Below are 24,388 nucleotides of genomic sequence, written 5' to 3' on the forward strand. Positions count from 1 at the left end.
TGCCATTACTCTCTCTGCATACCTCTAAGCCTTTGTCCCTATTTACAACTGTTTTTATATTCTGGTCCACTTTGAAAGTGAACACCTTAAGTATCTTCTTTATTTTAACTGTAAAATTTAGGAAGTATTCCTTGTTTCATATTTGTACTTTCTGGATAATTATCATGTATAAAATCATTGTTGAACTAAGAAACTAGAAAAAAGTACATGTGTGATTCACTGTTTAGTTTTTCACCATTCTTGTCAGGCTGATTGAATTGGCCAATGCAGATTTCTTCAACTCAGCAAAGCTTATCATTTAAGTAATTTCAATTATATAATAAATAAAAGCTGCTTTGCCTCAGCATATTCACAGTGATTGAAAATGACTCATTTTTAAAAATTTTCAAATCTGACAATATTCCTTGAAAGAAATAATTTGTGATAGAAATAAATTAAAAATGAGGAATACAGTGATCATTGAGGTGCAAACCAATGCAACAGAATAAAGTGAACATGAAATTTGAAATTATTGACCAGAAATCAAGGTAACTATAAAAACATAAATGTTATTAGGGAAATCTCTAGTAGGAAAAGAAAGCCAGATATCATCACATTAGCATTATCATGAGATGTCATTCTAGTTCTTAAATAGAACTAAAGAGGAGAGCATCATGACTCTACCATTCATGTGGAGACTAAATAGAGAATGATCTTGAATCCATTTTCTTCTAAAAACCTTAAAAGCATAGGGTAACTATTTGGTGATGGATCCTTGGCTGCAGAAAATTCTTCATGATAAATTGGGTTGTATCATTAAATAACACAAATGCTAAATGCTAGGAATACATTAACTTTTTCAAGTCCAATTCCCTGAAAGTCATCTTATTCTCTCAAGATCATTGTTAAAAAGGGAATTCAGTGTGTGACATCTGAGAGTAAGCATGTTTAGAAGTGTCTCAAGAGTACATGGCAGTAATAAAATCAGGAAGGTAGTAGATAATAATTATCCAGTCTTCGCAGGGGCAAAAATTACCCTTCTCTCCTCTTTATTCTTTAGGGTTTTTTTTTTTTTTTTTTTTTGAGATGGAGTTTTGCTCTTCTCACCTAAGCTGGAGTGTGCTGGTGTGGTCTTGGCTCACTGCAACCTCTGCCTCCTGAGTTCAAGCAATTCTCTTGTCTGAGCCTCCCAAGTAGCTGAGATTACAGATGCCTGTCAACATGCTCCACTAATTTTTGTGTTTTTAGTAGGATTGGGTTTCACCATGTTGGTGATCTTGAACTCAGGTGATTCACCCACCTCGGCCTCCCGAAGTACTGGGATTACAGGTGTGAGCAATAGCACCCAGCCCTATTCTTTAATTTTTGAATAGTTTTGGCCTTCACTAGCATTACTACAGCCCTATATGTAAAAGTGTAGTGATGATGAGGAATATATACCTCATTTAAAACGTGTGCTTTAAAGTGGAGTCTCTGCTATCTACCATACCAATATGGGTTTTGGTCACTATCAGGTTATTTTCGTTTTTAGCAAGGAAAATTGCCATGTTCTTCATGACGTTTTTCTATACGTACACAATCATTGCTAAGGTAAACATTATTTTTAGACATCAAAATTCCTAGCTTATTATTTTACATCATATTAGCACAATTGTCGAGACAATTTTACATTTCTTGATTCACTTTTTCTCTTTGTAATCTGAGTTCCCCAAGTAAGAGAAATAATGATAGTGGTATATTTTGGCACTTGTGGAATTAACGAGCAGTGTGCAAATTCCTAAATAGCATGCTGTTAAAGTGCTTCTATTCTTCAAACTCTAATAATTTGCTAAGAAATTATAATAATAAATTTAAAGAATTTTTTGCTAAGTGCAGAAAACTCTTTTGAAATATTAATACATTAGCAAAATATATCATTTAGGGACATAATTTTATTATAAGGAAAGAACTTAGAAATTTGATGATAAGCATAATTTAATGAATAATTTTCTGAATGAGTCATCATTTTTTTGCCATAAAAAGAGTTTTTCTCTCTGTGTATGTGTGGAGCAAGTTTCTGCAAAGGAATCCAAAACTTGTAAGGAAAAGAAGTCAAAGAATTACCAAAAAATATTCCTGGTTGTTTGGAGGTTTCATAAGATATTTGATAATATATTGAATGACTCTCTGTGAAACACTTAGTAGCAGACAGTGCAGGAAAACCTCATTTTTTAAAAACTTTTGAGACAGAGTCTCGCTCTGTCACCCAGACTGGAGGAGTGCAGTGGCACACTCTCAGCTCACTGCAACCTCTAACTCCTGGGTTCAGGTGATTTTCATGCCTCAGCCTCCCAAGTAGCTGGGATTACAGGCATGTGCCCCCATGCCTGGCTAATTTTTGTATTTTTAGTAGAGATGGGGTTTTGTCCTGTTGGCCAGGCTAGTCTTGAAGTACTGACCTCAAGCGATTCACACACCTTGGCTTTCCAAAGTGCTGGAATTACAGGAATGAGCCACTTTGCCAAGCAGAAAGCTCATTCTTTATTAATCATGAAACCCTATATTAAAAAAAACAATAAACTATTTGACTGGTCTTATTCAGTGATATAACCAAAGCACGATGCCAGCGTGTGAAACATAATAGGCCCTCAGTTAATAATTGTTGAAATAGTCATATGATCAGACTGCACACACAAAGGGTGAAGTAAATTGAGGTAATTCAGGTTAGAACCCACTGGATAATCAAGCACATAATATTGGCTTTAATTATGTGGCTGTTTCAGAATTGAGAGGTGATGAAGGGACTCAGACAGCTTGATGCTATGGCTACTGGGCTATTTGGATGGCTATGCGCTCTTTGCTCTTACTCCATTGTGAATTTCTGAAGCTGAGACAGCCTTTATTAGATGTAAGTCTGATATGATAAATATGTTGCTATGGTGAATATAAATGTTCCATACAATAATATTTCATGCCAATTAACTGTAAATTTCAAATACTTTACCAATAGAATTGAAAATACCATTATTCCATTGGTGTTGTTCATGATGGCACAAATAATGCATATTTATTTGTATATCAAGAGGGCTCTTATTGAACACCCAGAGCTTTCTAACAGTTATCTCCCTTGTGCTGTCTGGTAGCTCATTAGGAAGACTACAAAGTCACAGTGGAGTCATTCTGAAATGACTTCATTTCAACACAAATTCCATGTAAAAATCCATCTCTCCCTTGAGGTCTAGGTTATCTTTTAGAAATTGGAAATAAATGGATGAAAAGTATAGAAGTGCGTTGGTTTTCCCAATACTTTCTTAGTCATCTCTAATTGTAAAAAGTGGAAAAAGCAGCTTTAAGAAAAAAATAGTAAATTAAATTGATTCATAAGCTATTTTGTGTGACACAGGAGACATTTATAAGAGTAACTGTGCCTAGTTAATTGCAAACCTTCATCTCCACACTTGACTTCACTGGCAAATGTGGCAACTTACAAAACAAATTATGCCACTTCAAATGCTAGTCCTACAGAGCTTTTTTTTTCCTTCCAATCTTAAGAGACTTAATGGATATTTTAATTTTTGATTTTACAGTTTAACATATGAGATATGATTACTAAAGACTAATTCTTATCTCTGCTACCTCCATGATTTTATTACTGTCATGTGCTCTTGGGACACTTCTAAAGCCAGAAATGACAACTGTAATAGAATGTGTAGATTACATGCCATTAGTTTCACTGCTCATAATGCCAAGTATATTCCAGAGTATGTGCTAACTGCCTCCAACCTTCATGAAGACATCCTTTTTCCTTTTTTTTCCATAAAAAGATATCATCGATGGCAACTAGTGTAATGGACAGATCATTCAAAAAGCACATTTTATCATCAAACATTTTCCAGGTGCCAAGAACTTTCTGGAAACACACAATAGAATTTAAACCTAGTAAGAAGGCTGGATGTGAACGTATTGAACTATAATCCAATAAAATGAATGATAATAAAGCTATGCAATTAGTATGGAGACACAGTTGATGATGCCATTAATTTTTCTTTGGGAAGTAATAATTATTAACAGCAAATCTTAACTGAGTAATTACTGTGGGTCACATTCTCCTTTAAGTGCTTTAAATGTACTAACAGAGTGAGAGGGAACAGATATTATTTCCATATTTTTTAACTCTAAGATATAATACATCCTATCCAAAGCCACAATGCTAGTTGGCAGTGGAGCTAAGATTTTAACTCAGGCAGTATGGGACCAAAACCTAAGTTTTTGGCCCCCAGGCCATACTGCCTTTCTGTTTTCCTTCAGAGTCATCTAAGAAAAGTCTGGAGACAAATTCATACCTAAAATATAAAGATGACTTCATTATCTAAAGGAAGAATGCAAAGAGAATTTAAACAAAGGATATATAGTGAGCAAAATTAGGAATAAATGAAAGGGTGAAGAAATTGATGGGAAATTGCCCAAAGTTTGAGTTGCTAAATTGGAGGGCATATGAGAAGCAGAAAGGGAATGAAATTGTAAAGGTAGATGGAGCCCAGACTAGGAGTCACCTTGCAGGCCATGGAATAGGATTTTGGCCTATTCTGTGGGATCCCTTAGGGGACATTGTTACACTCACTCTTAACATTATACTGACTCCCCATCCAGGTCAAAGTACAATTTAAGCTTCCAATGAAATATATTGGCTTTAAATTTTTGTTACCATTTTTTAAGTGTAGTATTGAACTGAAACATTATATAAACATTATATTGACAAAATAAACCATTTATTCTAAATATTCTTAAGCTCTTTGAATAATTATTGGTCTAAATGTATTTCTTTCACATAAATTATATTATTAACTCCCTATGAAATGATGTATGACTTAAATAAGCATTTTTATGGTAAAAAGTTCAATAATTTAAAAAATTAAAATGCTCTTAGTGAAGTCTCCAAATCATGTGTACTATATACATTCTTTTGTGTCATAAATGTCCATGATAAAAGAAAACAAACCAAACAAGACATCAGCAGCACCACTACCAGCAATAAAATTTCAATCAGAAGGGATCGCTTGGTTTGAAACTTTATGCAGCTCTCAGATAGCCAGATTTTCTTTGCTAAAATCATCTGTTTAGGAAGTGTTGTGGTTAACAGACAACAGACAACACCATTTGCTAATATTAATTTGGAAAATTGTATGTGGTGGCTGAGACCCTACAATGTTCCAGTCCTTGGAAGCTATTCGGGAATAGTGAGTGTTCCTTCTAACTCTCTTATGTGGGAGTATATGGAAACTTCTAACCTCCAGTGCCACTAGACTTCTATCCTGACCCTTATTTCCTGATGTAACTGTAGCGTGGACCCTTTTCTTAACTCTGGAGTGCTGGACTTTCTCTTTTCTGCCTTTCACTGGTGGCTTGTTTAGTTTCCTAGTAACTGCATTTCTTCCTGAGCATATTCAGAATCTTCTAAGAGGAGGCAATCATTCCGTTCTTTCCTTGTGACACCTCAATTCTCCATCTTCTTACCCAAAGAGCCTCCTTTGTGTGTAATTTTCCCTTTGAAACTATCTTTTATTTCTTAGAAAACTCTGTGTTTCTATTTTAAGAAAAGCTGGGTAACATAAGAACATGACACATTAAGAAGCAGATGGTAAATTGATTAGACATAAGATGCTTCATATTTGTGTTCTCCGTCCTATTTTCTACTTTTTCTTCAGAAAGTAGTCATGAGTTTGTATTCATGGCTGTTTTTGACTTTACATATCAAGAACCAATGTTTAGGAAACAAATAATTGTGACTAAGTGGTTACATTGAGTTGTATATCAAAGGATATTTAATTTTTATAGATTAAATTTATTATATGAATTGCTATGGTATAATTTTGAAAAAAAAATTATCATTTTTAGTCATTACAAATATTTATTAATGGCCACACTAGGGAACAAAGATAATGAGCCTCATATTGGATACATTTTTTGAACTTCCAAGGGAATACACCATATCTCATTAGGTCAGTATGTCTTTCTCTCCTTAGGTATTGATACACCTACAACTATAATGACATGTGGCATTTATAATTTGGTAAAAATAATCAAAGTTCATTTTTGTGAACAACTTAGTTTTTAACCAATTAGAATGTGCTTAGTTATATTCTATAATTATATAACCCTAAGATATTTACAATCTGATAAATGCTATTTTTCATGAGGAAGAGTGATAGAATTAGAGGCACAGTCTAGCTAATTTAATTATAGCCACGGAATGAAAACATATGCCTGCCATTTATCTTACATAGCTCATTGAAAAGAAGGATGAGAAAAGCTGATCCAGAGTAAAGCATCCAGAGAAAAGCATCATCTATAAATTGAGAATTAGTTCTCAAACAATAACTTTGAATTAGCAGAAATCCAGTGTTTGCTAAAAGCTATACATGAAGAGGTAAAGTAGTTGATCTCCTCAACTCTAGTCTCTGCTTATTTTTATATTAAAAAGTCAAATGCTTGCTTTGTTCTAAAATTAATATACATACACACATGTATACATATATATATATATACATATGAAATAGAACATGAACATGTGGGTTATATCAGAGCAAATGATCATCTACAACTAGATTCTAGTTAATATTTCAATAAATATGGACTAAAAACCTATGTGGTCGCAAAATATTGATACAGCTGTAAATAAATTAAGTATAAATCCTTCTAAAATATACAGTCTATGGTGGAGACAGGCATTAAATAAATTATCACGTACTCACCAAAATAATAGATGCTTATCATTACTGAATTTCTGATGTTCTTGCAAAAACAATTTGGAAAACAACTATATGTATGAATTTACTACTGTATATGGTAGTCATCCTTAAAAATACAATTTAATGGCTTCATGGCCTTTGGGCTAAGATCAAGTGTAGTATCTGTTCCTATTCATTTAAAAGACAATCTACCATAATACCTGAGGAAGAACATATATTTTATAATAACATAAATATAATACATGTTCTCAAATAAAAATTAAGCCTTCTAACAAGTGATTTTACTTTTAGGCATGTAACTTCAAAAATATGAAAAAATGGAGGCTGGGTTTGATGGCCCAAGCCTGTAATCCTAGTGTTTTGGGAAGCCAAGGTGGGAAGATCACTTTAGGCCAGGAGTTTGAGACAAGCCTAGGTAATATAGTGAGACCCCATCTCTACCAATTTTATTTTATTGTACTTTAAGCTCTGGGGTACATGTGCACATTCCATAGGGTTGTTGCATAAGTGCACACATGCCATGGTGTTTTGTTAGCTGTAGTCCTAGCTAGTTGGGAGGCTGAGGCAGGCAGATCACTTGAACCCAGGAGTTTGAGGTTGTTGTGAGGTATGATCATACAGCTGCACTTTACCCTGGACAACAGAGCGAGACCTTGTCTCTCAAAAAAACATGAAAAGATGTAACTACCTATATGTGTATCTATCTATCTATCTATCTATATCTATAATATATGTATCATATATCATATTTAATGTATAATATATATGTATATATCATATATAAGGTCCCACAGATATAAAATATTTTAATGCACTTTTATTGTAATGAGCACAGCTGGATTTAGATATCAAAAATATTACAGCATTAAGACTTGATAAACATTAGAAAGTTAACTGAGGGAATTCATCAAATCCACTTCCTTAAATAGGTAAGATTCTCCTTCAATGGTGCTTATTCCTTTGAGAATACTTGAGAGAAAGGAGATGAGCATTCATGTATTATTTGAATATTGAATCAATGCTTTCCTGAGTAACCTTGGTGATATGGTCCTCTCACATCTTAGAGTATATTTTATATCCCCAGGTATTCTATGTTAATTGCAATTTTTCCTCCAATTGGCTTAGAAATGATATAGAAGAGAATTAATAAAATTAATCACTCTAAAAGTGAGCCATTTTTTCTTTTATCTATCTGCAAGTAAAAGAACTGAAAACCAAGCAGTTAGCTTTACCCCATGGTCTCAAACCTGAGTTAAAAGACATAATCAAAACTATCGATGTATCCAATGTATTTTTCTTTAGCATCATTAATTTATTCCAAGTAAGGTTGTAGTTTATAAAATGAGACTGTAAAGAGAGAGATATTTTGTCTAAGTCAAAGTGTGAGCTTTATGACATAATACAATAGATCGATAAGTTAACTGAAATCAGATAATTCCAGGTAGATTGGCTTAACATGTCCAAAACATTCTGTGTAAGTTAAATGACTGGTAAGTAAAATGGTGGGACTCATGAAAGTTAATTTAATTATTGGTCAAAAATACATAAAATAATTTCAATACTGTTACTACCTCACTCGAGTAGGTGTTCCTGAGAGGCACTTGCTTCATTGTTTGTCATCATTCCTAATAAACATGTACTTGAGTTCATATCATCTAAAAATAAGTGGCATACCCTACAGAGACATGGAAAACTGATGTAGGCATACACTCACTCAACATTTAATGACCTGAATCCATCTCAATGATTTACTTTTCTATTCAAATAATCAGTTTGGAATTTGATTTACTGAAACTAACTTTTGTGGTATTGTTTCAACAAAGGACAGCCTTTTGTGTGACAACCTATAATATTTAGCTACTAAAAGACCTACCATATTTCTCTCCCGCTGATAATTATTTGTTATCTAATATCACTTATAGACTTCATGTAAATCAAATAATTGTTTCTGGCTCTGCATGGTGTAAAGATGATTAAAAACTTGTCAATCTATCAGAAGAATAAGGCCATTTCCCAGCATGGAATGACGTTATTTATTCCAGGCCCAATGATTGGTACCAGAACCAACCCTTAATAATAATATTCATGACCTGAGGGTAGGAGGGGAGGAATCATGTAGAATGATTAGTCTTATCACAATTCTAAGGCATTAGAATTTTCAACAATGCTGAAAGAATTGTGTAACTTTAAGGAAATGTATAAGAAGGTAGCTGAAATTATCACTGAACTCACTGGAGTTAGTGAACACTATGAAGTGCTAATCATGTATGGCTTCTCAAAATCATTTAGCACTGTTGACGACTATACTCTTGAAATGCTGTACCTACTTCCCTGTCTGTTTTTTAACTTTTGCTCTATTTCTTCGCTGTCTCTTTGGCTGGTTCTTTGTATTTTATACCTCCATTAAATATTTGAATCCTGTGATTTATCTTGCTTTTCATTTTACTTACAGTTTTGGAAAATTCTACTCCTTCAAGTGTGTTTACTGTTTTTCATATATTCTTTAGGCAAGACCTATTGCTTGACCTTCAGGCCCATATCAACACAACAGGAGAAATCTCCCACTGATGACTCAAGTTTATCCTGGATAAATTGATCTCATTGTTTATCATTCAAAACTGGCTTTTCGTAACGTGTGTCTCCAAAATTCTTATAGTCATGTAGCAAAATTCCTAGGAGTTATCCTCCCTCACAGTACCATCCACTAAAATCTGATGAGTGAACTGAAACACTACTCAAAACTCGATTCTGGATCTTCTTTCGCCATTACCCTAGCTCATGTTCCTATTACCTATCCATTATCACCAATCTAAAAGACTCCCTGCCTGAATTCTTGCAAATGTATAATTCAGCTTCCCAAGCATTTTTTTAAATACACAGAACCACTAGCTGCTATGACCTTCAACAGTACAAGACTGCCTAGAGTCCAATCATATTAACTTGGCATAAGTATCCTTTGTGGTCATATGTTGAGCCTCCTTTCCAGCCTCCTTTAGCATGGTCATCTTTGTGCTCTAAGTCTCGGCTATACTGTACTACCAAGACATAGCAAAATATTTATACCTGTGTGCATGAGCATGATATGTGTGTGCATGGACACATGTGTTTTACACAATTCTCACTGCTTATAAAACACACTGCATCAGCTATCTGTTGTTATATAACAAATGAGCACAAATTTAATGGCTTAAAATAATACACATTTATTATCTCACAATTTCTGTAGGTTAGAAACCTGGGCATGGCCATGCTAGGTCCTTTGCTTCAGAATGTCTCATAGGCTGCAATAAAGGTGTCAGTCAGTACTACAGTCTCATCTTAAGGTTCAGCTGGGGAAGGATCTGCTTCTATCTTTACTCAGTGGTTGTTAGCAGAATTTAATTTCTCAAGGCCTTGATTTCTAACAAGTTGTTGGCCAGAGGCCTCTTTCAATTCCTTACTACAAGAGCTTCTTTGTAGGCAGCTGCCTCACAATTATGGAAGCTGCTTCATCAAAGTCAACAGTGAAGAGGGTCTTTTAGCAAGAAGAAATTCATAATCTTATGCAACCTAATCACTAAAGTGATGTCCCATAATCTTTACCATATTTTATTGGGTAGAAGCAAGCTACTAGGTTTAGCCTACTCCAATAAAATTGGAATTACACAAAGACACAACTACTAGGAGGTTGGGATTATGAGGAGCCATTTCAGAATCTACCATAACCACCAACCCCACCTTCCCTTACCCCCATCCACCTGACTATATGTGCTCAAATCATTGAAGACTTATGTCACTTATCAAGACTTAAGTTTTTCCGTATTTCCCAACAAACCCACACTAAAGGTGGTTACTCCTTTCTCCCAATACACCTCTAATATTATTTTTCAATTACTGTTCACATAGTTTTCTCTCCCACCCATACTTTGAGAACAAAAAATGTAGTGTATTATTTTCCACTCTCTGGTAAGAGTATCAGTCTAAATAAAGTGCTCATTAAATGTTGAATAATAATTGTTTAAAGTAAATAAAACTATTGATATTAAATACATAAAATTATCTGGAAACAGGTAATTCCCCAGGAATAATTGTCAGCAAATGATGTGTTTAACATCTGAATGTATCATTTACTTTAGTTAGAGTACAAATGGTAATCTTCTGTGAGTGACATCACAAAATGACAGATTTGGATGTCTGTATTATTTTTAAATTCTTTCAAATAAGAAACAACTATAAAATGAAATGCTATGTGGATAATATAGTATAATGGTTATGATCACAGGCTTTGGCATGAGTCAATGGGATCAAATCCCACTTCTACCTCTGATCAACTGCATGGTTTTGGACAAGTTACTTTAACTCTCTGTTCCGTTCTTTACTGGTCTGTGAAATGGGGTCTAAAATTGGACCTACCTCATAGGACTGTTGTAAAGATTAAATAGAATTATTTGCTGAAAGCAATTAATGAATACCTAGTGCATATTTGGCTTTCAGCAAAATGCCAGTCATTATTATCTCCTAATGTACTGAAATAGAAAGATGTCTATTATATGTAACTTGTATAGATGTATATAAGTTGTTAATTATCTTTAATATATCCATAGATATATACACTTAGTTCATCTGTATGTTTATATATAGGAAAATTGGGAAGTATATGCAGATTTTTAACAATGATCATTTCCAGAAATTAGGGAAGTGGTGAGGGTGGATAACTTTATTTTTTATTTTGCAGACTATTGTATTGTTTGAATTATTCTAAATAAGTATATATCACTTTTTATTTTTATAATTATTATTTTTTGAGGTGGAGTTTTGCTCTTATTGCCCAGGCTGGAATACAGTGAGGCAATCTCAGCTCACTGCAACCTCTGCCTCCCGGGTTCAAACAATTCTTGTACCTCAGCCTCCCAAGTAGCTGAGATTACAGGCGCCCACCACCGTGCCTGGCTAATTTTTGTATTTTTATTAGAGACAGGGTTTCACCATGTTGGCCAGGCTGGTCTCAAACTCCTGTCCTCAGGTGATCCATTCACTTCAGCCTCCCAAAGTGCTGAGATTACAGGTGTGAGCCACCGTGCCCAGCCACATATATCACTTTTATAATCTGTTATAAATTGGATATATTCTTCCAAAAGGATATGTTGAAATCCAAACCCCCAGTACGTACCTCAGAATGTTACTTTATTTGGAAATAAGGACATTAAAGATGTAATTAGTTAAGGTGAGGTTATGTTGGTGTAGAGTTGGTTCTTAATTCAATATGATTAGTGTTCTTATAAGAAGAGGCACCCAGACACACAGGGGAGAACATCACTGGATAATGGAGCCAGTGATTGGCTGCTGCAGCTGCAAACCAAGGAATGCCAAGGATTGCTGACAGAGCACCAGAAGCTAAGAAGAGGCAAGGAAAGATTCCCCTACCTATATCAAAGGGAATCATGGTTCTGTCAACACTTTGATTTTAGACTCCTAACCTCCAGAACTGAGACGATACATTTGTGTTGTTTTAAGCTATTTAGTTTGTGGTTCTTTGCTACAGCAACCCTAGAAAACTAGCAGATAGCCAAAATAAACAAATTAATATTTTTAAGTATATAAAAAAAGAGAGAAAAGGCAGGCAGGTGCATAGCTTATAAAAGTATACTCTCTTGGTGAAAATACAAATTTTCTCTCATTTATTTCACAAACGTCAAGTATTTGCCACTCTTGCTAAGGAAAAGATTAAAAAAACTTTGTGTCAGATTGTTCTGAAGTAGTTACTACTACTTATTGAGGGAGCAAACCACCAGTGTTTCCCCTTGTGCTAATGCAAAGGTTAAACAGCCTGAGAATTACCTGCACCATGGAAATGTACTCTGGGGTTAATAGGAACAAAGTGTCCATCTTTGAGTTATTTTAACAACTAAACCCTAGAGACCAGAGATAAACTAAAGGAGACTAAAGAAATATAATTACATTGGACAGTAATGTCATGAAGAGTTAATTAGGCTGCAGTGAGTCATAACTTATTTTGAAGATGTGGCATTTTAGAAAGCCACCTAGCTTCATTCATATTACCCTCAGACATTAAAGGTGTAATTGTTGTCATTATCGTTTTAATCAGTACTGTAATTTAATGGTTATACATGTGGTTGTTGTAAGGTCTTTTAAGCTATTGGGATTTCAATATTTGACATATAGCTCGAAAAAATAATTATGACATTTCACAGATTTGAGATTGCCCTTCGCAGTTAATGACAACACTGCCTTTTCAAAATGGTTATTATTGATAATACAAATACTCAAGTGCCCTACAGAGCTGCCTTCATCTGTACCATATTTCTTTTTCTTGGAGATCACTGGGATTATCTAATTAGACCAACACTGCCACCATATTTATGCAGTATGTAATGTATGGTAGATATATATTGCAAAATACCAAAAGAAAACACTTGTAGTTGTTTCTACCTGGAAAACAATATTGTTAGTAAAAATTATGGCAGAAATAATATTTTATTAACTGTAGGCCTTGATTTTCTTGATTGCAAATGCTAGGTACCATATTATGCACACAGCTTGAAATATATGTGGCACACTGAATAAAAAGATTACTTTCCTAAAATATAAAATGATTGAGTAATTTGATGATCACATTTACATATTTTCAAAAAGGGTTATTTTCTCTCCAACAGTAGAATAATTGATAGATAATTACAAAAGAGGCTATGCCAGAATTATTGCTAGGCCCTTTATATTCAGTACAATGGTCTTTATATAGTGTTTGGTGAGAAATCCATCATTTCCCTTGGGGTAATGGCCAGTTATTTTACCACCATAACAACTTAAATGACTCTGTTTCTAGATTTCTAGTTAGGGGTACTTCTTACATCTTGAAAATGGGGCAAAGCATAAATTTCAAAGATGAAGAATTACTTGGTTGTCTTCACTCTTAGTATATGGGGTAAGTTTCAGCTTACAAACCTGGCCTCTCCTCTGAAACTAGGAAGGAAGGACCAAGTGTCACAATACAGCAGCAACTCTTAACCAGTCTGCAAATCACTGCAAAGTGGGGAGTGGATAGGCATCCAAATCAGTGCCTCTGATTTGATTGGTCTGGAACTGGGGTGTGACAATTTCTTATAAGGCTCTCAAGGTGATTCTAATATGCATCCAGACTGAGAACCATTTCATTAGTGATTATTAGATCCATTTTCAAAATACAGTCTGTTTAACATTGATGAACTCTGTAAATGTCAATATCCTGGTTGTGATACTGTAGTATGGTTTTGCAAGAGGTTACCTTTGGAAAAAATTGGGCAAAGGGTACGTGGAATATATTCTATTATCTCCTACAACTGCATGCAATTCTGCAATTATTTCAAAATAAAAAAGTTTAACTTACTATTTAATAGTCTGCCAGTGAACCCCATTAAACTTGTGACTCTTCCAAATGCAGATTTCTGGGTCCCATCACAGACTTAGCAAATCAGAATACCTGTGGGTGTGTGCTGGAATCTACATTTATAAACAAGCTCACCAGGTAACTTTGCTCAAACATTGATTTAGGTACTTATATGTTTAGGTTTTGAGTAATACTGGGCACCTGGACAGTCCTGGATAAGTGAGAATTAGACAAACTGGCACACTAAGTTCCCTGCCCTATTCAGTATTCTCCTGCTATTTCTGTTACACTTGTCTCAAAAAATAGGGCTTTGTATACCAAGGTGTTATAATGATACTAAGGCAAACCAATGCATAAAAATAATGTGTAATGAATTATTCAATCATTCATTCAACAATTTTTATTGAGTACATATTATGCTTAGGTACTCTGTGCCAGATACTGTTCTAAGCATTGCTTTTAAGAATGTAAGAATAACATTTGTAAGCCTATCGCCTCAGGCATTCTGATAGTACATGGATTTCTTATTTAAGCTTTACAACCATCCTGATGTAGGTTCTTTTATTCTCCCCTCTTTGCAGAAGAAAACACTGAAACAAGTTGTTTTATGTACATTGCTAAGGATCTAGAAGTAAAAATTAGAATCTGAAATCAGATTTCAGAGACTGTTTTTTATGGTGAAATGTACATAACACGAAGTTTACCTTTTTAATTATTTGAAGTGTACAGTTCAGTGACATTAAATACCTTCCAAGCTGTGCAACCATCACCAACATCAGTCTCTAAAACTTCTCCATCTTCCCAAAGAGAAATCCAGTACCCATTACACAATATTAGGGGCTGTTTTTATTATATAATATATGATACTCTCCTACAAAAAAATCTTTAATTGTAGAACTTCACACAAAAGGTAAAGAAAACAATTTGGGAGAAAAGCCACTTGTCAGCATTTCTTCAGTTGCATGATATACTCTAGAAAAGCTCCTGTGCATAAGATCAGCCTTGATCTGGCTGTATTTTTATTGAATCTAAAACATGTAATTATCAGCACTATTGTATAGTGATAAAAAACCCAGCCGTAGAACCAAGCAGCTCGGTTTGAAAACCATGGTGATTACTTGTTAGCTGAGTAACACTGAGTAAATAACTTAACCCATTTGTGCTCCAGTTACTTCTCATTTGTGAAATAGACACTAATAAGACATACTAAGAGTGCCAAATGGAATCTTTAGTGTGAGTATTGAATCAGTAATATATGTGAAAGACTTAGAACGTTGCCTGGCATTTCTTCAGTCTACCCACCCAATCCCACCCACATACAGTCAAAAGTTATTTATTATTTCCCCAATTGTCAATTTTGTGTACATCATTTTCCCACATCTTTGTCACTGATTGTTAGTTTTATATAGTTCAGTAGCAAACACAATATCTAACAACCTGAATTTATTTTTATTACAATCATTTCAAAAATATTAGAGTCATATATTCTCAATTGTATATCTCCAGTAATTTCACTTGAAAAGTTTTTCAGGCACTGAATATATTCTTGAGAATATGGTAGCATTCCCCTGTCTGTAATATTTGAGCAGAAAGGGCATTGCTTCCATGAAGGCTTGTTTCTGTTTTTCTTCTCTTTATTAGAAAATACACTGTTGATGGCAAATTTGTGAGCAATCTAAATATATAATTAATTAGAGGAACAAATTGAAATTGACCAAATCTCCAGAGCTTTGAACAAAAGGACTTTTCAAATGGTCAAAACAATTACTTAGAATTTAAACATTCATTTAAATGCAAGACAGTGTGCAGTAGAGATACAAAAGAGAAACTAGGCTCCCATGATATTATAAATGCTAACCCTGCTCCTTAAGCAAATGAAAGTCTCTTTCTATTGTCAGTAGCTGTCTTCTAGGACAAATAGTTTGGTATTTCATAAAAGGGAGAAAAACTTATCAAAAACATTCCGTGAAATATACCTCTTTTGAAAAATTACTCCTTGAATTTGAGTTAAAGAATTCTTTAGAACCCAAACTGCTGAGATGATTTATATCTGCACAAAAGAAAAATACTGTTCAAGAAGTATATTTGAAGAATATGTCGTTGTAAATCAAAGATTCTTTTAAAAATAAGCCTCAGAAGGGGGGAAAAGAGAGAGATAATTAAAGTCATAGGTAATTTAAGTTTGAAAATGAACATTCATTCACTACTTTGTTATATTGTAATATGGTGGTAAATAAATCAAAGCGATTATTTTGTCTGATTTTCTTCATTGTCTAAGAAATGGAACCGTTTATGAAGCTTAGCAACTGAGATGAATTTTGCTTTGATGATAATTATGTAAACAGTAGCAGGGGTTTCACTTCCAGATAAAGATGGGCAATGAAGGTCAATTTCTAACCTGTCTTTTTGAATATTCAGTGCCACCACAATCTAATTGGGATCAGGTAGTTGCTCACAAGGCTACACTGAGCCCACTATCATCCCTCAGTGTCGCTCCTGCATACCTAGTTATCCTGTTGTTGTTTGTCAAAAACTGTCACAAAGGAGTGCGTCTCACTGAGAAAAATAACCTTTATGTCATTGCTCAGAGCTTCAAGACCATAAAGTGATAAGAAAAGGATTTTTTTTTAGCAAAACTGTCTTGATTCTGAACTGAATAAATTGGTCCATCATGGTAATATAAGGGAACATTTTAATGAAATAAATTATTTATGGTAGTTCAGTGATAATTTGCTTTCATAGCTCTTGTGTGATAGTATCAAGTGTACCTCTTACCTTCTTTTGGCATTGAAGGATATTATATTAGTCTTGAATATCTTTTGCAAAATATTGTGAATTATGCAAATAATAAATGTAAACATTGTTTTAAGAACTACAGTATTGTGAATTTTATTTTTATTGCTGAAAAGTTATCTTGTGATTTTCTCATTGGCATTAGAGAGAAGCAGAAATTTAGAAACCAATTAGTGTATAATTTATGTTTTTATAATAAAAGGAAATTATGTGCTCAGGAAAAATCTAATGTCCTCAAAATGAAAATATAGTAACAGTGATGTGTGTATATGTATGTATGTGTATACATATATATACACATATATATATACATATATATGTATACACACACAGATACATACACATATATATATATATACACACACATATATCTGTAGGAGATAAGATACAGGTGTAGCTGTGACAGAGAATTGGATATGCAGAGGATTGCTTTATCTTTATCTCTGAATGATGAACACCCAAGTAGTTTTAAGGGAGGGCCTTTACTGGCTCTCATCTGCCTTGTTTTTATTAAGGAGACAGCCTTTCCTGGTTGCAATAGGTTGTAAGTTATAAAATTCAAACAACTATGGATGAGATGCTACCTTTCTTATTTTCAATTGTTCATGTCAAGAGTCCTTTTTAAAGATCAGTCAATAGGGGAACAATCAGGCAGTGAGTCTATGAATCTTCAGCATGGGTTACAGCTGGAAGACATAAAAAAGGAGGTTGGAAGCGCCGGACACATTTTTTAAAAAGTCTTGTCTGGATTGACAAAATTCATTTCCTTTGTCTAAGTCACACAGTGCATTCCATATTTAGCTGTAGTGTTGAAATAGGAAAAATGTTGTCTTGGCAGGTAGGTCCCTGCTCTAAGCTGGACCCCATGGTTGAAGCACACTTTTGTTTAACATTCAGAGGGCTGTCAAGATGAGGAAGTCCATTTTGTGTTTTTTCTACCATGAATTTGCTCTTCCTGGCCAAGTCCACTCATGCCTGTGAAAAGAACTTACCAGAGTGCTGGAGAATGAGATACTAAAGTAGGACAAGAGCCGCTGCTGAAAAGCTCAGGGCTGATATCAACTGGAAACTAATTAAAATGACTCTTAGAATAAACCAGTTCTCCACTCACTCAAAGTGACAGTGAAGTGAAGGAAATCATCCTTTGTGTTTCCTTTGTTTCATGCAATAGTTTGTGTGGTTAATTCATTATAGTCTTTGTTCTCAAGTGAAATAAAACAGTCATGTGAAAGAAAAGTTTTCTTTCTTGACTTTAAAGCGAATTTTTTTTTATAACAGGTAAAACTTGGCTTTCAGTTGTTTTTAGTTTTGAAGTTAACAGCAGTATTCTAGTCTTGTTTTTAAATCAGTGGCATGTTAATTGTCATCCAGTTATTTTCATGTAAATGTAGAGGCTGCATTCTCCCAGCTGCCAGGCCGCCATGGCTTTGCCACTGGTATAATTTATAACATGACTAATTAAAATGAATTTGCTTGCAATAATGTTCTGTGTGCTATTTGTGGGAGAGAAGTTATTAAAATATTCAGTACAGCAACAGTAAACTTGAATGCAAAGTAATAATAATCATACATTTTTAATTACATGTTTAATACCCATTTGGCTAATATAGAACTATTCTGAAAATTACTTGGGATCAGCACAATGTCTTTTTGTGCTTAGTAGTATCCAAAGACATCCTTCTGAATGGGTTTAGCGTATGCACTGTCATTGAGCTATGGCTGTTGGATGACAGATACACAGTGTGTTTCTGTGATACTTTGCACAGGATCAGCTATGAAAATGCAAATTTATTTCAATTATTGCAGGCATATTTGTAATCATATGTAATTTTTAAGAAACCGCATTAGTAATCAGTTAAATTTGTATCTTGTCTGGCATGCAGATATCCCTCTTTCTCTTTCCCTTGACCATTGTCATTTATTCTTCTTTTAACTAGGATATAACTTATGAAAAAAAAATTCCAAGCTTTAAAAGAGTCCCATTTTTGAATGCTTAAACACTGCTGGTGGGAATGTAAATTAGTACAACCTCTATGGAAAACAGTATGGAGACTTCTTAATGAACTAAAAGTAGATCTACCATTTGGTCCAGCAATCCCACTCCTGGGTATCTATCCAAAGGAAAAGAAGTTATGATGAAAAATACACATGCACACATATGTTTATTGCAGCCAATTCACAATTTCAAAGACCTGAAACCAACCTATGTGCTCATCAACCAATGAGTGGATAAGGAAAATGTTTTATATATATATATATTCTATGATTATATATATATTCTATGATATATATATTCTATGATATATATATTCTATGATATATATATTCTATGATATATATATTCTATGATATATATATATTCTATGATATATATTCTGTGATATATATATTCTATGAGATAGATATACTATTATATATATTATATTATATATATTATTATATACTATATATATAATAATATATATATTATATATACAATAGAATACTACTCAGCCATAAAAAGGAATGAAATAATATCCTTTGCAGTAACTTGGATGGAGCTAGAGGCTATTATTCTAAGTGAAATAACTCAGGAGTATAAAAACAAATACCATATGTTCTCACTTACAAATGGGAGCTAAACTATGAGTACACAAAAGCATATAAAGTAATGGACTCTGGAGACTCATATGGGAGAGTGTGGGAGAGGGCTGTGGAATAAAAACTGCATATTTGGTACAACATACACTACTTGGGTGATGGGTGCACTAAAATCTATGAATTTGCCACTATATCATTCATCCATGTAACTAGGAACCATTTGTTCCTCAACAGCTATCAAAATAAAATATATATATTTAAAAAAAGATTCCCATTTTCCACCAACTTTCTTTTGAAAAATTTCAAGCAAGAAGAGTAGAATGAACATCCATATGCTGTCCACCCAAATTTATCAATTTCTTACATTTGCTCACTTGCGCACTCTCCCTCTATCCCCTCTCTCATTATATATTATATAATCAATATATAATATATAATTATAAAGTATATAATGTATTATATTTAATGTTTATGTAACTGGCTGAATCACTTGAAAGTTACTTGCAGGTGTCATGATACTTTACTTCTAAATGCTTCATCACATATCTTCTAAGGGCAAAATATTCTCTTACATAGCCGCAGTATAATTATCCCATCCAGGAAATTTATGGTACTGTTATCTAATATACAGTCCATATCCACATCCTTTACATTCGTTCCTCACTCCCCACTTTGCTCCAAGATTTAATCAAGAACCACACAATACATTCAGATGCCATGTCCATTTGTTCTTTAATCTAAAACAAAGTTTTCAGCCTTTGTCGATATTTATATCCTTTTTGTTCTCCAAAGATTGCTCCCAATTTTAAATAGTTTCTGATGTTTGTTTGTTTGCTTGTTTTCTAAGTCAACTCCTGAAGAAGATGTATTTATATATAACTAATCATGCATAAATAATCGTCATTGGTAAGAACTTGATATTAGCAAACTATATTGACAAGTTCTTTGCTCTCTTAGCCTTAATACTGCAAGATGTTTCATCCCACTCGTTTGGAAGGTGTTTCCAATTGTATCTGGGAAGCTATTATCTTAGTTCTTAATAATACTGTTACTGAAGATCTTGTAGTATGTAGAAGAGTATAAAGTTCTGTTAGCATTCCAAAGGAAAGTATAAGCTAAATGGTGAAAAGAAATAGAAACATGGGGAAAATCAATACAATTGAATAAAGTTTAAAGATACAAAGTGTATTAATCAGAAGATTCATGAAGTTAGAACCACTAACTCTAAAACAGTTTTTAATTCTTCAGTTATTGAATTCTAAAAGAAGATCTATCATAAAACTTGTCATAATACTATATAAAAATAGATATAACTTGTAAAGAGTTATAGTTAAGCATTGTATGTTATTTGGCTGGGGTCATGCAGTAGAAAAATAGAATTAAAGTTTAATACGCTTCTGATTAATATGCCTTGTATCATATGTTACAAGGCAGGTTAGCATTAATTGCTAACTAAGTGATATAGAAAATAAATCTGTATTATCTGTAATTTATATAGCTATTGATTTTCCTAAGGATAAGGCAATACCACTTGTCTAAAATGGAAAAGAGTTATGTTGATGTTAGTAATAATCATTTATATAAGTGTACATGTGATTTCAAGGACAATAAGCTAATGATGGCTCATAAATATGCATATTTTTCATTGATTGAAACTGTGCTATAAACTTCTGGTGTCTGATCTTGTAAACTATTATACAACATTACAGTAATTAAGAAGAGAACTGAGGCAAATAAGACTACTTTTAAAACATACCTTCACATGTTGCTTCATCTTGAATTTGATAATCATAAATGTGACAAATCTCTGTGCTAAGTTTATTCAGTTTAACAATTGTAAATAAAAAAAGAAATCCTCCATTATGTTTATCAATTCTTCCAAGCTTTTATTCACCATTTTTATTGTTTTATTCATCATTTTGAAAAATTCTATTTTTCTACTGCATGACCCCAGCCAAATAACATACAATGCTTAACTATAACTCTTTACAAGTTATATCTATTTCTATAGTATTATGACAAGTTTTATGATAGATCTTTTAGAATTCAATAACCGAAGAATTAAAAACTGTTTTAGAGTTAGTGGTTCTAACTTCATGAATCTTCTGATTAATACACTTCCTCAAATGCATTTTAAGCGGAAAGAAAATTGCTGAATATAAACTAAACCTGCTCAGAGAAATGCTTTTTATTATGCACTTTCAAATGAAAGTGAATGCACAATGAGTCCAGTCCTCTCTTTAGCGTTCAGTACACAGCTCAGGGCTTTGTGTTAGCCCAGTGCCCTCTCCTTTCTAGCTATGCAATTAGTATTGATTGACTGATAGATCACACACTTGATGTTGGTGGTCACTGAGGTACATACATCTCTCTACAAGGCCCGCCAGGCCATCGTACGTGCCTGGTACCTTACGAAGGAAGAACAAAACAACTGGTGATTTTTTAGTCAACTGTACATGGAATACAAAATGTGGTCTGTCTTCCTGTGTCTAGTTACTTTTACTTAGCAGTTCTATTGTCCCAGTGACTTGTACATTTTAGACTTTTTCCCAGACATAAGAGAAAATTTATATTGTATTTCAGTTTTTGATTTAAGCTTTCTTTTAAAAAGTCTATACATTGTGTTATTTAACAGGCTCCCATATATAGCACTTAGTATGTTTGAAACACTGCTTTTGATGCTTTATAAATATTAATTTGAAATAAATCACAAGCAAAATCTCATGTATGTTTCTTTTGTGTGTGATATTTAGTGGATGTTTTTGTCCACAGATTAGCTTGAAGGATTTCTGCTCAGGCCTCATCATCTTTTATAGTATACATGAGGTCCAATATGGTGTCCTTCCAATCTATCTGCTAGCACAGGAAAAGAAGATCTGGATATCTTAGCAGTAAATCCCCATTTCCTCATTTCCCTAGCCCCTAGAAACCACTAATCTGCTTTCTGTCTATAACTTTGCCCATTCTATATATGTGATAGAAATGGAATCATACCATATGTGACCTTTTATACCTGACTTCTTTCACATTGATGTTTTCAAGATTCAGCCACATTGTAGGAATTATTTTACTTCTTTTTATTCTACATTTTATTTGTCCATTTACCAATTGATAGACATGTGGGTTGTTTCTGCTTTGGTGCTATTATGAATAATGTCACTATGAACATTCATGTACATGTTTTTGTATGGATATGTTTTCAGTGTTCTTGGTTATGTACCTACATGTGGAATTGGTGAGTCATATTTTTGAGAGACTGCCAGACAGTTTTTATTTTTTCTTCCTTCCTTCCTTCCTTCCTTCCTTCCTTCCTTCCTTCCTTCCTTCCTTCCTTCCTTCCTTCCTTCCTTCTCTTTCTTTCTTCCTCCTTTCTTTCTTTTTCTCTTTCTTTCTGTTTCTTTCTTTCTTTCTTCATTTCTTTTTCTTTCTTTCTTCTTTCTTTTTTTCTTTTCAGAGTCTCTCTCTGTCACCCAGGCTGGAGTGCAGTGGCACAATCTCAGCTTACTGCAACCTCTGCTTCCCGGGTTTCAGTGATTCTCCTGCCTCAGCCTCCCCAGCAACTGAGATTACAGGCACTCACCACCATGCCCAGATAATTTTTGGATTTTTTAGTAGAGATGGGGTTTCACCATGTTTGTCAGGCTGGTCTCGAACTCCTGACCTCATGATCCACCTGCCTTGGCCTCCCAAAGTGCTGGGAATACAAGCGTGAGCCACCATGCCCAGCTGTCAAACAGTTTTTCAAAGTGGCTGGACATTTTACCTTCCTAATAAATAATTTTCATATTTCAACTGATAACATTTCAACATACAAAGCATATAGAGATTTTCACTTCAAGTTAATCTGAAGTTCTTGGCTATATTTGAAAGTAGATATTCTGTTTTTAACAATAAAACATAATATCTTGCTTTTTTATATGACTGAGATTATTATGCTGGATGAAAACTACATAGTCATTGGTGAAACACAATTTGTAGAATTACAGAAATAAAACTAATAGAAGCATGTAACATTTCATTCTTCCAAAGCTGAGAATAAAACCAAATAGCAGGTTTGCTGTGATATTGAGGTTGAAACTCAAGTTTGGTGTACGCCTGTTTCCTCTGCCTTTCTTCCATTCCCATATCAAAATAAAAGAAAACAAACAAAATGCTTTTTTTCTATAACTTGTTTTTCAGTGTAAGGAAAAAATGGTACAATGTGAAAGCTAAAGTACATATCAGCTAAGAAAACCTGTCTTAAGACTCGTTTTTTTATGTATAAACCTGTATAGCAGGTAACATTTCTTGAATGCTCACTATGTGCCAGACACAAGCATAAGCTCTTTCAAGGATTAACACAAGGCTATGAGGTTGGTATTATTGTTCTCCATATTTTACAGATGAGAAAATAAAGGCACATAGAGGCTTAATGTCAGAGCTAATAAGTGACAGATGTGGAGTTCAAACCTAGTCAGGTTGGCTCCAGAATCTGTGCTTTAGCTGCCATTCTGTCCTACTAAAGAGCATCTGTTACCACCAGTATCTTACTAGCAACTTCAAATGGAATTATGTAATCATTGGAAACTTCACATACTATAGTAATTTTTATGGAGAATTTACGTACAATGTCTCTGTCATAAAACTTTCAGATTCAAGTTTGCAGATCTACCATTGTTATCTAAAGGGAATTTTGAGTATCTTATTTTGTGGGAGAGCAGGATTCAGTGAGAATTTCCACAGGATAGAATCAGCCTTGAGTGCCCTATGGAAGTGTTAACTCCATTCCAACATCCAGAGTTCAAGTAAATTATTGTTTCCTGTGAATGTTCTTCAGACGGTTACTATATATGCCTGTCATGTCATTCCATGAAAAAGTAATGCTGGCCTTGTGGTTTCTACAGCCTTTACTACTATGAGTGTCACCTCTGAGTTTGAAATATTTGAAGCAGGAGAATCTGCAAGT

The 24,388-nt window shown here is 33.9% G+C and overlaps 1 protein-coding gene and 1 pseudogene across 3 annotated transcripts in view; both read left to right on the forward strand.

Moving 5' to 3' along the window:
• The window catches only part of IL1RAPL1 (interleukin 1 receptor accessory protein like 1), a 1,361,951-nt gene that overhangs the window by 1,136,139 nt on the left and 201,424 nt on the right, over positions 1-24,388 (forward strand). The window lies entirely within an intron of this gene.
• LOC118150680 (U2 spliceosomal RNA) lies at positions 6,831-6,956 on the forward strand (annotated as a pseudogene).

The sequence above is a fragment of the Callithrix jacchus genome, chromosome X (assembly GCF_049354715.1).
Source record: "Callithrix jacchus isolate 240 chromosome X, calJac240_pri, whole genome shotgun sequence".
Taxonomy (NCBI): domain Eukaryota; kingdom Metazoa; phylum Chordata; class Mammalia; order Primates; family Cebidae; genus Callithrix; species Callithrix jacchus.